This window comes from Cyanistes caeruleus, chromosome 3, assembly GCF_971803275.1.
Source record: "Cyanistes caeruleus chromosome 3, bCyaCae1.hap1.1, whole genome shotgun sequence".
NCBI classification, from domain to species: domain Eukaryota; kingdom Metazoa; phylum Chordata; class Aves; order Passeriformes; family Paridae; genus Cyanistes; species Cyanistes caeruleus.
In genome coordinates this window covers 103,894,673-103,912,041 of record NC_141703.1, presented here as the reverse complement: position 1 = coordinate 103,912,041, position 17,369 = coordinate 103,894,673, and the positions used below count along the sequence as shown (strand labels likewise).

Genomic DNA, 17,369 nt, shown 5'->3' with positions numbered 1-17,369 from the left:
AAACACTACAGCAAACCATTTCCATAACTGATGATGAAAAAGCTCAAAATGATGCGAAATCTCGAAAAAGAAACACAGAACCAACAGCACAGCAGGCACAAGACACAGTTTTTCCTCTGAGAATAAGAATTGACAGACCACTGGACAGAAATGTTAGCGAACCAACAACTGAGCGGGGAAGAAAAACCCTGTTCTCATGGTAGAGACTATTTTAATTTACTTCGTTCAGCTTTTAAGAGAGCACTAAAATGTAAATGCTGATTACTGTTCTTGTTAACAGCCGTGCCAGAGGCACCTAAGAAAGGGAGGCTGTCCATACACATTCCATTTGGGGTGTGGAAAGGGGGATTCAGTCACCTCATCTCGAGTGTCCCTCCACTCCTCAAATTTCACGTGGGATTCTCCAGTCCGGGAATCTGTGACTCACTCAGACCATGGAATACCACCCCATGACGACAACGAGGAGCTTTGGGATGGTACGTAATATATATCCAGGGGAACACAACATTTCCAGTGTGTGCTGAAATGAGGTGTGGAAATGTCAGGGAGATCTCCATACCCACGCAGAAGGCTGCCTGGGGAGGTGGCGAGGCGAGGCTCCGCGCCCTGCCAGCACAGACACGTAAGTCAGAACGCCTCAAACTCTGTGGCAAAGAGCCAGCATGTGGAAAACCCAAATTCTGAGCACTGTTGGCTACACTGAGACTCATCTGATGCTGGCACTCAACCCACCCCAGCCATATCTTCCAGATCATGGTGCACAGCTTGCAGAAGGCCACAGGCAGACATTTCTCTCTAAGTTATGTGTGACTTGTGTTTTCGTATCTTACTTCATAAAGCTATCAGTAAGGAGTGGGAAAGAAATTGAAAAGAAGAAAAAAAAACCAAAAAAACTACAAAACAAAACAAAAACCAACCAACAAAAAAAAAACCCCAAGCCTTACCAAAAAGCCACACCAACCAACCAAAACCCTACCTGAGAAATAAAAAAAAAAATCTCATCCAACATCACCTCAAACCAAATTAAACCTCCGAAAGAGATAAGTACATGGGAAGGAGGAAATAGGGAGCAGACAATTGCCATGAAAGCTGAGTTTGTGAAAGCCTTAGTAGCAGCTCTCCAAGGTTTACAAGTACACTTAAGGACCATAAACAGCTTAATCCAGATCTGGCCTGCACATCAAAACCTCCTGCTGGAAAGTTCTGCAAAGTTCAGAGACAAAACACGTGTGGCTATTTTTCGTTCTGTGACACTCTTCAAACAATAGCTCAGCCTATCTTAATTAAGTATTTCTTATGCTAACAAGAACAGACCATCACAGAAATAATCACTCCTTGATGCAGAATACCCCATGCAGATTGTATAACTTAGGATTTACCTGGTGTTTAACAGACATTTCAGTCAATTCCTTACCCAGACTCATGCACATATATTTGTTCTTACAAATACTAGTGGAGGAATATTTCTAGTTTGTTCTCTAATGGTACTGGTAAAGGACATCTTTGAGCTCACTTGTTGATTATGGTCTGCTAAAACTCTAGGCATGAACTTAGACACACACTCTCTGCCAAGTCTTTCCATAATTGTATGGAATGAGGAAGAACAGACATTCAACTTATGAACACCACCTGTGATAGAAGCAAGTACTTGACACCTAAACCCATCCCATCAGGCACAGCTCAATGGTCTGCTGCTGCTGAAGACAAAAAGGGCAGAAACTAGAAAATAAAGTAAGAGAAGTTACACCCCCACTTCACATCCACTAAGGAGAGGGATCCAGAAATAGTGTGTACCACTGAATCTCAACTAATGTGGGAAAGGGTGTTGATCCAAGCTCAGAAATACAGAGTGCAGACAGGCTTTTGGTTAATTGAGTCTTCTTATTCAAGAGACCAAGAACAAAAAACATACAAAAATCTATACAAAGCCTTGTTTTCAGAACAGAGGAAGACAATATACAACAGAATGGACAGAGGACGCACCTTTCCAATGTTTGGTAAACCACCTGCCTATAAAAAAGCAATCAAAAGGAAACTCAACCAGATTTCCATTCCCTCTGACACCTACAAAACCAAATCACTGATTATACATTTAACTCTACATCAACTCCCCAAGAATGAAATGTGATTAATATACACTGAAGAAATCAATGTCCTCTCCTGGGCAATCATGCTTTTGAGTTATGATCAATGCATACAGATAATGCATTTCCATACAACTTTGACCTTCTGCTTGTTGAAGGGATCTAAAGATACAGGCATTTATTGATAGCAGTGCACTAAAATGGTGTATTTCTTGGAATAACTATGTTAGGTGGTTTGGTGTATGTTAAGTCACTTTATGTTATTTTAACCAAGAATTGGTTTCAGATGTCAAAGTGCAACAAAGGACTAAAAAGTAACACACAGTATTTTATTGACAGTAATAGCTGTGTTTCACTTGGGACCAAGCATGAAATGGTTATGAATGAAAGCCACTTTGTAGACTTCTCAACAGAATAGGTTCCAGCTAACTGAACACAAACACAAAGGAATTCCATGCAAAGTAAAATACAGGATCACAGTCACAAAAATCCATATTAGAGACCCAGATGATTTGTGGTTTGGATTTGTTTTTTTTTTTTTTAAGTGAGTGGAGGGGACACTACAGCTTCTGTTTTAATAGGAGATTTCAGCTTATTGTGGATGATGTTTACAAAGGCTGTTGTGGACACAGAAAAGGGTCATATGCCTACATTTAAGTGGGAAAGTAAAAAATATGCATTAGCACATTGGTCTCTACTACCTCAATTCAAATAAAAAAATATGATTTTTTTTCTCCCCAAAACAGCAATAAAGCCAAGCAAAATTCAAGATAAAACGTAAGAACCAGCTTTAGTGAAACCTTGGAAGAGGAGGCTCATAACATCCTGTAAAGACAAAGGGACAAAGAGTCCTTATCATGATGCCAGAGTTAATCTAAAAACATTCACAACATAAATCCCCAAGTAAAATATTAAAAGGACTTGAAGTCATATAGATGTATACAGAGATGATCATCTGACCCTCACACATAAAGAACAGGACTGCACCTCACCCACAGCCATGAGTCAAATCAGAACAATTAAAATATCAACTTAATACCAGTGAAAATAGTATTTACTGCAACAAAGGCCCAGCAAGAACAACGGATAACAATGGTAAGGGAAAGTGTTTAACTATTCCTCACTGTAAGGACATATACTTTGAAATAATTTTTCAGAATTTATGCTGATAATGGTGCTGTGCATTTTAAGATAATGTGCCATCACAAATTTGTGGAAACATTTTATATCTGTTTTTAATGAGTTCTTCATGGAGAAAACAATTGCAATAGCAAAAAAAATAAGGCTACTTATTTTTATTGCTTGTTCCATTACTGTCAAGGGAGTTAAAACAGGTGCTTATGCCAAATTAAAGTCAAAAAGAAAGCAACATAGATGTGTGACTGATTTTTGAAGAAAGCATGTGATTTTCTACAAGAACATTACCCCAGAAATAAAAGACCTGTTAAAAATAAATCTATTACTCCATACTTGCACATAAGTATTAGCTAATTTGAGACCCTCTTTCAGCATGCCTGTGAAACCATCAACCTCACTAAGGCTTTATGAACCCCAAAGTGCCAGTGTTACACCAACCAACTCTGCTGCCCTGTTTGCAAATGTTTAAAATAAGGGCTGTACTCAAGAACCTGCTGAGTGCATGTGGCACAAAGCTCCTACAAGGCAAGCCAGACTAAGGACCTCATCACAGTCCAGAGAAACCCCAAAGATCTGCCAAGTGTCTGTTCTGCAGTTCTCCCTGTGGGAACATGGGATTATGAGTGGCATGAGGAAGGACAAAGAAGGGACTACTTTCACTGCTGAACCTCAATGCCAAACAAAAGCACAGCCACTAGTGAGATGCTTGAAAACTCCACCTTCAGGCAGAAGGCCTAAGCTGAATTTAGATCAGTTTATTGGTGTACTGAAGATGTCTTTGTAAGAACCATCTCCTAAACACTTAAAGAACAAAAACAACAAAGTCAGGGTCTTCAAACCCACTGAAATTTTAAAAGATGACTGAAAATTTAACTGACCCAAATATTTTAATTTTCGTGTTTTACTAAGGTATCCTGTGAAGCTGGAGTATAAATCCTATTAAACTGAACTTAGTTTCTCCATCCCTAAAATAGATTTGACATACAAATACAAACACAAGGTCAAGGTCACAGATCAGCAAGAAAGATTACAAAGAGGACTGATGTAAGAGCTGGCATTTGATCAAAGCTCATGGATATATTTTTTTTTTTTTTAGTACACAGAAATACCACTATACTACATTTTCTTCACATTGGTACATTACACGTTTTAAGTATTCCCTACATTTAAGAGCAGCTGCTCTGTCTTTATTTATTTTGATAAGAGCCATTAGGCAGCACAGCATATAAACTAAGGAGAAGCTCTTATGTTAAATGAAAAGGAAATGAAAGTCACTTTTTGCCATCCTTTTCACTCTATTCAGCCATTGCTAATATACATTATATTACAAATCTAAAAGGAAAACACTCAAATACATAGACAGTAAGACCAGTGCTAAAGAGACAGGACCTCAGGTTTTAGCTTGGAGCAGTCCAAGACACTTATCTTAATAACAACTGTATATTTGGATGTGCACTTCCAAGCACAACACTTGCTTATTTATCCTAATTATATGTGTGCACAGCATACATTTCTTAATTAACAAAAGAAAAAAAAAAAAGAAAAAAAAAAGAACTCAAGGTCTGTGCAGAACACAATCAAACTAACCTCTTCTGTAATCAGGACATTTACCTCCTAGAAAGCTTCTCTAATGCTGAACAGTGACTAAGTGAGCAGATTAAACACAGTAGCAACAGTTGAAAGACTCATTAAGACCCAGCTGCTGAAAATAGTCAGCAATGAAAGTCATTTACTGATCTATCCATCCATCCACGCACCGATACATTCCCAAAGCTTTAAACACATGCAGGAGAGTATTCAGCTTACAGGTCACGTCTACCACATGTACCCTTCTGATGCCTGGACACGAGGAAGAGGTGTCTTGGGTGACACAACAGCATTCAAAAGTTGCACTGCTGCCACAAAGTTTAGATGTTCATTTTAACAGGCAGTAATTTAAAGAATAGTATGGTTTATACTCTTAATTCCTAGCCCCACTTTCAACACCAACACTGCTCTGATGTTAGTCTAGACATGACTGGGAGCAATTTATATTTAGACAGAGAGATATGTCTATAAATAGGACTGCCTGTGTTAGTATTAAAGCTTTTACTGGAACCCATTTGGGGTGACCTGCATAGCTCACTAGTATGTGGGCATCTTGGACACTGCCAGTAAAACCTCCATGCCATCACATTCCCTCCTGCACATTGTTTCAGCTATTTAACATTTGTTTACTGATTTTCCTCCATTTTTGCAGAGGTACTACATATGCAGCTCCCTACCTGTATGGCTGGGTTGTCTCACCTACTAATGAAAAGGTTTCAAATGAAAAAAAAATAGGAAAAAAAGGGTTTAAGAACTTGTCTCCTTTTTAAAAGTATCCTTCACAAGAATTAGGTTGTCATCCTTTTAAGCTATAGTATTGCCTGAGCTACTAGGGTCAGATACAAATCACTCCTGAAGGCTGGGATGCCAGCTTCTCAGCACTGTGGTATAGGTGCTTTTAACTCTGATAGTGATTCATCAGATCTTAAAACAGTCACTGGTTTAAGATCAAATTGATTTAAGATGTAGACCTCAGGGCAATATAATTCTGCTCTTCCTCTTCTGGTCTTCCTCAGCCCCCTTTTCTAAGCCCTTTCAGCAAAATGAGAGAAAAGGGGAGGTTGGTTAAATTTATTTTTTTTTTCCAGGTAGAATTTCTATCCTTTCTACTTTGTGAAAAGCTGATAAAGCTTCTCACTGCATTGAAGAGTTAGAAAGGGGGAAAAAAAAAGTAAATCAGGCAATGATCACAACAAACCAGCAGAAGCTCCTTCCACATCCACAATCAGCAGCTTACTCTGAGAACCAAGCACACATGAAAATGTGTATATAGGACATTTCACAACTGAAAATGTTCAAGAAAACACATCAGGTTATTAGCAGTACAGCTGCCCAACACGTGAAACCCTAAAGCAAGTATATTTGGAGTCATATAGCTTTTTTAAGTTTACAAACACGTGAAAACTCAAATGGATGAAAAAGCCTTTGCTTTAACTGAGCTGTATTACAGCAAGTAACTGTTCATTCAGTGTCATGTCAAGTCTTCTATCAAGCTTACACTGTAAAAACCCTCTTTAATCTTTACAACCAGACCTTTGATAAAACAAGTCAGCAGCAGTTGTGGGTTTGGGATTTTTCCTGTTAAATACAAGCTCAGGCTCTTTACACACACAACCTGCAGAAGCAAGAGGTTTCTGCTTGTTCTGAACTTTGGATCAAATTCCTCACTTATCAAGCAGCAGGGATGTACAGGCTGCTATCAGCAGCCACTGGTGGTTTTGGCTGTGACACCATGTAGAAAAAAATCTGTATTCCAGTTTATTGTGGTGCATTTTTGTTCATTATATTTGGTTCAATTACCCTCTGTATTGTTAAGTTCTACCCCTCCCATGTTAACAGTCCAGTCCCAGTCGTGCTCTCTTACCCCAGTTACCAATCCACCCTGGTACCTGTCCCTTGCTCCCAAATGTTCCCTGTTCCCCCTCCCATTAAGTTGTCAACCCTCCCTTGTGCCAACCCCCTGTCTGGACCACCCCATTTGGAATTCCCGTATTTCCCAAAGCCCCACTGGCCCATGTGCCTCACTCTCCTCCCCTTGTCTTCCCCAGTGGTTTATGTATTATGTGACCCCACCCTGTGCTCCTCCCCAGTCTTTCCCCTATTGGGTCATGATCTGTGCCCACCCCTTGAACCTCCCCCTTATGTTGTTGCTGTACCCCTGTATCTTTTGTCTTTTGTCCCTGGACCCTTCAGTGGAATAAACACCTTCTGGAAACCACACAGAAGACCTCTCCCCATCCTTGCTCCTGGCCTCAACACTTGACAGCCTGTGCCACAGAGCATAAGCCCTACAGCTGTATCCTGGACTGTGCTGTTCTCTGGGAACAGCCCCACTCTTGGCCAGGAGCTGGCTGGGGAAAATCCAGCACCACATCACCAGTTCTTATCCATTCCTCCTTGGAGAGCTGGAACAGGCATTTTCCACACAATGATCCAAATGTAAAGCACTTCAAGGGTGCTGTCTTTTAAAAGGGGGTCATGACAAACAGGAGTAAACAACCATCCAATACAGCAACAATAAATACGACAGCTAGCACAAAGTACTTCTGATCAATTTAGTAGTCAGCAACAGTCCACAACAATGGATTATGTTGAAAGACTGGTTAGTTATCAATGCCTAATTCTGCAAAAGTACAATTTTTACTTATTTTTTAGAAAAAAATATTGTCTGTGGTTATATTTATGTGTGAAATGTCAAAGTGAGTTTCTAAAAATCTTAAAATACTGTACTGATGAACAGAGTAGTATAAAGTTCTTGAACTTTGTACTTCCTTTTTACTTCTTTATTTTCCCTGATGTAAGTATACCTAAGAATTTGAATGGGACAATAAAATAATGGCAAGGTTATGCACACATGCAGATGCACAAGAGAGGGATCTAAATGATGCAACACATATTAAAGTTACAGACACATGCATAGGATAGAAGGGTATCTACCATACTAAAACCCTGTAACACATCATCAGTTTAAGCACCAAGACTACTAAAAGCAAAAAAATTACATTTAAAGTTTCAATAGACTTCTATCACTCAGGATGCAGCATAGGCTTTCCAAGAGGTGCAACATCAGTTATTCCAGGGTTTCCATTGCCCAAGTTGTTCAACACAGACCAACCATTGCAGGTCATTTGGTTTCCCACATGCTGGAAGTCTGATATCGATTCATCATAGAATGAAACTGATAACAAGGAAAGGCAGTGGGAGGTAGGTGGTGAATTTCTCTTGCAAATCTTGTCTCAGATTTGGGGAAAATATCTCAGAATTAGAGTTTTAATCTATTCACTTAATGACTACTGAAAGAATGTGGCGAGAATGGGGGAAATTGTCATAACAAAACATGTAAAAGTCAAGAATCTAGCAAATAAACAGGTGAAACTACATCAAAGTAGTTCAAGTCATGTATAATATAGTATAAAGTAATCATCTGATAGTTATTATCTATAACCACAACTCTATTGATACAGCTGATCAGACTATGCATTATTTCCAGCTTACCCTGCCATAACAGAGATTTGGACATAGCTGACAGGTGACTCATGTTCTTTGTGTTATATAAAGCCATCTTGCCTTGATGTAACTGGAAGAGTAATTTCCCAGCTCAATGCAACATCAATAAGTAACTCCAGTGTTTTCTAAATCAATATATAGTAAGGCCTTGTCAGTAACCTGAAGGTAAGTTTCAACTGACTGCCTGCATTATTACTAAACCACTTTTTTTTTTTGTTTCTTCTCTTTTTCAGTCTATACATTAATCTTGCTAAAGAAGGATGGTTTTGTTCAAATTCTTTTGTTCTTGCTCTATGTTCTTGCTCAATTTAATCAGTGAGTGAGACCAAAAGAACTCAAATGAATATATTAATGTGATTTTATTCAATAGCAGTTAAGACTTGTGAGTACCTGCAGAATGTTACAGAACCACAAACAACTACCAAATGCCAAATAAATGCTGAAGCAAATCATATTGGAAAGGGAGGTACAAGCCAAAGAGGGCAACAAAGGAATGACAGAGGGAAAAAAACCCATAAAAATCAACAACCCCAAACATCTTCTCCAAGGTACTTCATGCTCTTAAGAGCATACAATTTAAAATCCATTTGTTGAGAAAAAGCTAGAACTTCTTGAGGACAGGTGAGCATGTCTTCAGCCTCTCAGGAAATTTAGCAGATTGTTACCTTGGCACCCTAGTTAGCAACCTCAGGAGAATGAGATCAGGACTATATAGGGATGTGAAATGAACCATCTTCTTCTGACTGGGAATTCCTGAGAGGGATAAGGACCAAAACTAGTGTGAATGAGACAAAGTTACCGCTCCATGTTGGGGGGGTGAGAAAAAATACAGGTTAATAAACTTTTCAAGTTCAGGGCAGAAACTCATACCTTTCAAATGTCAATGCAGGATCTTTGTGAATCTGGTTTTCACTCCTCCCTGCCAAAAATAAATACATTATAATCAGGATGCAGAAACTAATGGTGGAAAATAATTATATTTCTACAGTAAAAGGAAAGTCATTCTGTTAATTCAGTATCAGCTCACAAAAGGGAGCCTGTATTACTTCTTAATAAGGTATCAACAGATTAATACAAAGTTTTCCCCCAAAGCTGTTTATACTTGTGGTTGATTTGTGAGAGTATCAGAGCTTGACAAATGAAACTGAGCCGAGCAAGCTGGTGTAAAGGTAACCTGCCAGGAAAGAGGGAATAGCTCTCTTTGCCTGGTTAATACTACCCACTTTGTGAAAAAAAGCTGTCATCAGGAGATTATCTTTAGTCTAACACTCCCACTATCCATTTACCCACCATGACTAAAAAAAGCCCCAAACAACCAACCAAAAAGAAACCAAGAACACACAACACCCATGGCACTGCATTCTGCTTCTCTAAAATCTTACTCATTTTCTCCCTCTATTATCATCATTACTTTCATTCAATCTTCCCTCAGCTCCCCACTTCCACACCAGTGTGTAGCATCAACGACATCCAAAGACCATCCCACACTACACAAAACACAGATGTTATTGTAATCCTTCCCTTGAAGATATTCTGTTCATATAACCCTTCGCTTCAGCTTTTCACTTGTTTTTCTCTTGCTCTAGATTAAGTTTAGAATTTCTCATCTGAGTTTTATGGACATTAATAACTTTCATTTCTATCCACATAACCTAACCACTTATTGTGTCCTTTTTCCTTCCCTTTTGTTTCCACAAACACTCGTTTTTGCTGTAATACTCAGGCACTTCTCACACAGGAAATTCCATTATGCTTCTGCACTGCTCCCCAGGCGAAGATCATCTACACTCTGGAGGCTCTTCCTCTCCTCCAGCAGTAAATTACCAGAGGAAAAATTAATCCAAATCCACCAAAATACTTCCTGCAAGACCACAAGCCAAAACACAAATGATGTATGTTGCTTGCCTTTCCTCACAGACTTGTTTGCTCCTTTTTCCTCATCACAGTCTACATAAAGTTTAAAATAAATATATCTGCACCTGTGAGATGCTGACAAGTTCAGCTGGACAGCAATTAAATGAAGCCCTAGAGCAACACTGGCCTCCAAAATAAGCATGTTTTCTCTTCCTCTTACAGGAGAAAAAAAATGCATTTATTGGTTTTGCAGCACAGCAATACATGCTGCTGTAATAACAATTTTCACCCAATACCTTTCTTTTACTACATATGGTTGGAAGGGAAGGAAAGAATGGTATATCCTAAAAGATCAACAGAACACAAAGACTAATGATAGAAAGAAAAAGGTACAAAAGGCCTAAAATATAATGTAGAAGGGCTAAAATATAGCATCAAAGGGCTCCTCTTGGGCTGCTACTTTAAAAAGTCTAGTGAAACCTCTTTCACTTCTCCAGCTGCAGAATTGACAATATCCCTACCCTGATGCAATCCGCTTTTCGCTTCAGAGGGCAGAGGGGCAAGAAATACCAAAGAATGAAAAAATATTGCACCTGGGAAAGAGATACTTATTTTCAGAGAGACCATAACTATTTACTCACTTTTAATCATGACAACAAACAATCTGAATGACAAGGATGAGGAAACCTTTGAGGAGCAAGGTGAAGGCTGAGGGAACACCTGTCCCAGAGTCTGGCTAAGCATAAACTCAGACCTCCTCCAATGAAACAAAGGAAGCTTTCTGTGTCCCAGCTGCCTTAATGAAATAACCTTCCAAGTGCAAACAGCGGACTTAATACTGCAAGTTTCCACTTTTTTGAACATAATTTCTCCACCTCAGATCAGAGTGGTTTGATTTACTGGGTCTATGTCTGAATTCTGTTTTACTGCAAATAAAAGGTAACCCCTGCTTCCAAAGTTGCCTTGGTATCTCTCTACTGAATCATGTAAACCAGAGCTTGCTTGTAGCACTTTGGAAGGTTCGGCTGACCAAGAATAACCTACCAGGATGCAAATTCCACTTGCCTTCTTTATATGCTGCCAGGTTTATGAGAGCAAAAGACAAGTCTGTCTGTGCTTGACATTTGGCTTTATATATTCCTGTAACTTCAGACTACAACCCCAAAATGCTGACAAACTGAGATGAGAGGCAGAGATAACGAAGCAGAAAGTAAAGATGTAGGGGAAAAGTAGGTATAAGGAGGAATAAAGCATCAATGCCAGCAAAGATTGTGGGACTGTTCAAGCTTCCTGACCAGCATGGAGTCCTGAACTGTAAGAAATGACGAGTAGAAACAGGATAATGTAGGATACTGCACACTGTAAAACATTAGAATCAATTTGCTTCACTAAAGTATAAAGCCAGAGGTGAAATTCTAGGTAGCATGGTCCCTAACACACCAGCTGTATTTCTCTACCATGTTGCAGGAAGCATTTCCACTGAACTGCAATAGACTTTGTCACAATGCATGTGGATGGGAAGTCCAAAATTTTCATGGGTTTACACTATTTTTACTGTGTTTTTGACCAAAGGAACAAGAAGAAGGATTGGAAGCTCTAAAACATCAAGACTCTAATCTGTTGCTAAAAAACAGGTGGGAGGGGAAGAAGGAGAAAAAACAGTAAATGAATGCATATTCATCACCAGTCAAGAGCAAAAGCTCCATTTATATGGGGGCATGGCGGGTAAGATTCCAAAATTAAAATCAACAGGCTTTAAACTGTTTTTGCAATTTACTTCCACATGTAAGATATAAAGCATGCACTGAATGCGACTTATTTTTGCCAGCTGGTTGGTAAGACATGAATGATTCAAGAACACAGAGTAACAACAAACTCCTTTTTACTAATGTAGCTGAAAACATCTTTCTTGTGTTTTCCACAAATTCTTCTATTTCACTTCAGTTACTTTACTTAAAGCAAGTGCATATTTCTCAAGAGCAAGCATGATCTATGTTCCTCACAAATAATAATCACAAGAAAGCTAATAGTATTTGTGAGGTCTTTCTAATACACATCCAGAAAAGCCAGACTACTTGATAGAGATATGTATACACAATCTTTGCCACTTCAGGTACTAAAACCTCCCTTTTTAACATTTCTTTTTGTATAATTGGCAAATTTGACTACGAGCTTAATTTTTGCACAGTAAAGCTCATCCAGCCATTTTTAATTTCTAACTGGCTTGCACTCCATCATGAATAGCTAAATGCTACAAAAACTTGACATTGTGACCTCATAAATCCTGGAGAATACAAGAAATTCTTGTAGGAGCAGGGAACAGTTGGTAGCATACTTCTTCCACCACTGACTGTACTCTCTCAGCTGTAACTATGTGCAAGTGTCCACACTTGCAAATTACACAAAACATGCATCTGAACTACCCTTCCATGAAATTATTTTCTCTGGTAAAATAACAGTCACAGGTAGAAAAGCTAAGAAGAAGAAAATGTTTGAAGTTGACCAAGCATCAGGGCCTTTTTTGATGAGACATACAACTATAATTTAAAAAACTTAATAATAATCCCAATAAAAAAATAATCTTGCTGTACTCCACCACCAAACTGCACAGTATAAGCAACATCCTAAGTACACACAAGACTTGCACAGACTTCCCCATTCACTACACAAATCTGGAAATAAAATCCCAAACTCTTTTGCATTGGCACTACAGAATGAAATTACATATTGCTTATACATAAACTGAGGTTATTAAAAAACCCCACTCACAAGCAAACTAACAAGAGGCATTTCAGTTACCAAAGACCTGTTTCAATCTGACATCTAAATATCTGATATTAGATGGCTGCTGCTATTTACAGGCTGATCATAGTAATTTCACTCCCCCGTTGTTCACCTGGATCTCTCATTACATGCACTGTATGGGTCTAAACCATGTTGGAGGCTACTGGGTACTGTCAAAATTGCAAGAAAAAAAGAGATTCCATATTGGAACAAAACAGAACATTTGAGGAACATCCATGAACATATCACAGCAGTGCTTTGGAATACTGCTACTCTACACATGAGGAACAGCAAGGACAGAAGTTTAAGCAGCTTGCTCAGTAACACATTTACTTCACATCCATAGTGAATAAAGATAGATCTTCTGAATTTCAGCTGAATTGCAAGATATTCTCTCTACACTTTGTGGGCATTTTGGTTTTGGGGGGTTTTTCCCCTCCTAGTGAAACCAAACAACAATTGTTTATCTTAAACTCGAGGAAACAACAGTTCTTACTGCTAAAGGAGTAGAAATTGCACGCTACAGTAAATTACTTTCTCTTCCAAAATAAGACAAATTACTGGAACTCCCATCACCCTCAGGTGGAGATGTATGTCAGTCAAATGCAGTAAATATGGGTATTCCACAATACCTGCTTGAAACAATGTTCTTTCCACAAAACACATCAGGACCGAAGTATCAGTACTGAACTAAACATGAACGATCAATATGATCATATGAACAATATGATCAAAAATATAATTCCACCAACTTTACCCTATTTCTCATGGATCTAACACAATGAAGCAGTCCTAACAAGCTGGGCAAGAACTATTACATGGACTGGAGCTGCAAAGACCACTGCAGAAGCTCTTCTGATCCAGTGACCACTTTCAGTCTCTTTCCTAACCAAGTATAATAAAGTCCCTTGTATCCTGAAGCAAGAGTCTCTCATAGCCAAGTATGTCTGTACACATATCCAAGCACTTCCTGCCCAAGCAGGTCCATTTTTAATTCCTTGCTTTAGAAAGCTGTTAAAACCTGGCTTTTACCAGTCTAACACAGCCACAATACACTCACAGCTCAGACGGAGCAGAACACAGGCTGTGCATTCATCCCTGGTTCCACCAGGACAGAACTGCAGCAGCCCCTGCCAGCAGCAGGGCAGTGAAGGAACTGATGCTGCAGCAGCAAGTGAACCCAGAGAGACAAGTTTTTTTCCATGTGCTGAACTGCTCAGAGGTTCCCAGCCTCTGAAATCATGAATTACTCCAAGCCCAACTGAGCCTCCTCTGCAAGCCTCCCGAGAAACTAGCACTAAGCCTGCAGGAACTAGTTTGCTCCCCCTCAGTAATCAGTATTAGCATTTTTCCCAATGAGTTTGTACAAAACTAGCTTCAAAAGCTGGAAGTTTCCAAACTGACCAAACTCAGTCAGTAACTTGGCTCCTACACCTATTCATTTGTAGAACTCACAGATACCTACCACACTCTGTTCTCTTTGTCAGAGTGAGAGAAAATGGATCAAGCATTTGCCAGTGGCTCAAACATCTAAGTCTGGGAGGAGGGGAGGCATCCCAAACCTTCTAATTACTAATAGTCACCTATGGTTGATGCTGCAGAAACAAAGGAAAAAAAAAAAGAAAAAGGTGTTTGGAACTTTTAACAAGGTTTTATAAATGGCTTCAGGAGAACAGACTGGACAAAAACCAGCTAATCAGTTTCATCTATTCTAGATCATTTAGTACTGTTGCACTAGGTAAAGTGCTAGTATCAAAACCAGGTCTAAATTCTTTATATTTTACAAAACAAACAACAAAAAAAAATCTTAAAAACACACTGCAAGTTTGAAGTACAGCTGTCTATTTTCTTATCTTACCACACTTGTCTCCTCAAGTAAAATTCATCTCATTTTTATTAACAGCTCTATTTAAACTGTTCAACCTGGCCATGTTGCTGCAGATGCTTTATCCAGTGGTCAGTGAAAAGATGCCAGAGAGTATTTCACCAGGCCTTACAAAATCCTCCCCCATCACCCCAGCAAACTATCAGCAACAGACTGTATTTTCAGGGAAAGTTAACCAACACAATAGACACAATAATTCCCTCCAGAGGTTTTGCAGCAGTCTCACTTCAGTACACAAGACCATTAATTACACAACTGCCTTTAGCACTAGCAGGATTCTGGTAGTGACAGCACTGGTTGAGTTAAGGCTGCCTTCAGTATCTGCACCGAAAATCTATTTACTTGAAGTTATGCAACACCTCCACTTCCTCTCTTCTTTATTATGGCAGACCACAGTAACAGAAAGAAAAGGGGTGGAGATGAGGAACAAGCATTTCACAATCTCAAGCAGGGCACAGCTACCTTTCAAAAACAGATCTAATCTGGAATTCACCGCTAAAATCTGCCTAAACTGAAAAATAAAACACATGCACCAACTCTTACTTAAAACTTAGACTAAGTATTTCCAGAGGAAAAGCTGTGTAACACAGTAACCAGTGTTGGAATGAATTGCATCCTTCCAATATAAGCAAGAATAGTTTTTAAAATCTGATTTGATTGGGGTCGTGTTTAATTTTGGGTTTTCTTCCTCATTTGGTGTCTTCTTCTTCACCCCAGCCACAATACAGCAGTCTACCCCAGGCCAAATTGTATTCCAAAATTCTCATCAAGATTCTAATGTCATCAGTCATGCTCAATCAGTAAAGCTGGCAGTAAAAGTTTTAAATAGAAAAATATCCTTCTATTTTCCATTAAAAAAATCAAACAAACAAAAAAAACAAAACAAAAAAACCCTAGGAAAATCACAGGCTATCCAAACAATATATTCCATGGCACTAAGAAAATCAAGCCAAAATGAAAAATAGTCAATCATCAGTCCTCTTTTAACTATGATCTGGAGAGCCTGCCTCCTATCTCTAATGATACACTGAGAACCGACAAAAACCAATATGAAACAAAACCCCCACAACTCTCAGAATCGGCTCTACTCAACAGAGGAATTATAAGAAGTCCCAAAGCAGTCACAGCAATCTTGACTGGTAAAACGTTTTCAAGGACTTGGATTTAATCACATGTCATTTTCTTTTCCTCTGATCATTTATTTAAAGTCATAGGTTGAATTATTTATGAACAAAAAAAAGAGTTAATTGCATTGAAATGCAGCATTGCCCTGCATTTATCTAACACTTCAGAACTCAACCTCCTATCACTAACTGGTTAAAATCTACAAAAAATGAATATGGAATTTGATACAAGAATTAACTATTTCTATAGCATTACTGAAATTCTCTTCCAAAACCTGGTTAAATTTGGTGAAGTCCCTGGATCCTCCCATCTGCTGTGTAAATTCTGCAACTCTTTTTACCAACTTTTGGTTTTGTTACAACATGTGTTTGTGCAAAAAAAGAAAAAAAAAAAGTAATTTGGGGGACGCATAGCTTATTCACAATTATTGGTTTGAATAAGTAAGTTTTGACTAATTAGTTGCAACTAAAGTCATCATACTTGAGTCCAGACTGTCACATCACAGACCCTCCCAAACTGGGGTTCTTAAAAAATTTTCTTAGCTGTCAAGGGATCTCAAAGATCAACAACTTACATGTGTAAGGCTATATCCACACTCTTTGCAAGCTGTAAAATGGAAGCTCAAGGGTACACTCATAAATATACCCCACATCCACAAAGTGTTAATCTTAAGTCAGCAAAGCCATATGACAGAAGTAACTATTACAGTGCATGACTGCTGCTCAGGACAGAGCATTTTCCAAGTCCCTCATTTCCTTAAAGCAACTCATTTACTCATCACCTGCCAGGACAAAGAGTAGAGAGAGGATTTCACAAATACCTCTGTGGCTTGTGCGGAGTGATAACACACCAGGAAAGATGGATTTTCATTTTCTCATCAAGTTATTAGATTAGGGTTACACGCAGATTTAAATGCCCAGGAGGAGTCTGCCACCTGTCCTAAACTTAATTAGTCGGGAATGTCTGCATGACAAGAGCAGATACTTCAGATGTTTTAGAGTGACCACAAGCAAACATCCAAATAATCAGCAACACAATTTCAGTGATGCCAAGAACGAAGCACTAAGCACAGCCCTCTATAAAACAGCCTGAATTTTATTAATGGAGTGCTTCATACTTCCCACACAACTGACTTCAGCTGAGCATCTGTAAAACCAGAGAAACCAACTATGTGAACTCTACAACTGGGTTAAGGAAATGAAGAGCCCCAGACTCCCATTAAAATAGGGATGCACGTTTACACGTTACTAAAGGGGGGCTGGTGTGTGTCTGTGTGTGTGAGATATGAAGACTCAAATCCTGTAAGACTTTTCCTCAGCTTTGTTCTTGTGCTGTTTATCACAGCAGCAAATCTAAGATTTGCAGGTTTTTGTACCTCCCCTAACCCCCTCACATACCCCCCCTCA

The 17,369-nt window shown here is 38.9% G+C and overlaps 1 protein-coding gene across 6 annotated transcripts in view; it reads right to left on the bottom strand.

Annotated features, from left to right (window-relative positions):
• The window catches only part of NRIP1 (nuclear receptor interacting protein 1), a 72,063-nt gene that overhangs the window by 12,182 nt on the left and 42,512 nt on the right, over window positions 1-17,369 (bottom strand). For 3 of the 6 annotated variants that reach the window (XM_086883488.1, XM_086883489.1, XM_086883490.1), the window contains exon 3: window positions 9,186-9,234. The exons of the other annotated variants lie outside the window; for them this stretch is intronic. The gene's annotated coding sequence lies outside the window, so the exon portion shown is untranslated. The remainder of the gene's footprint in view (window positions 1-9,185; window positions 9,235-17,369) is intronic. 6 annotated transcript variants of the gene reach the window in all.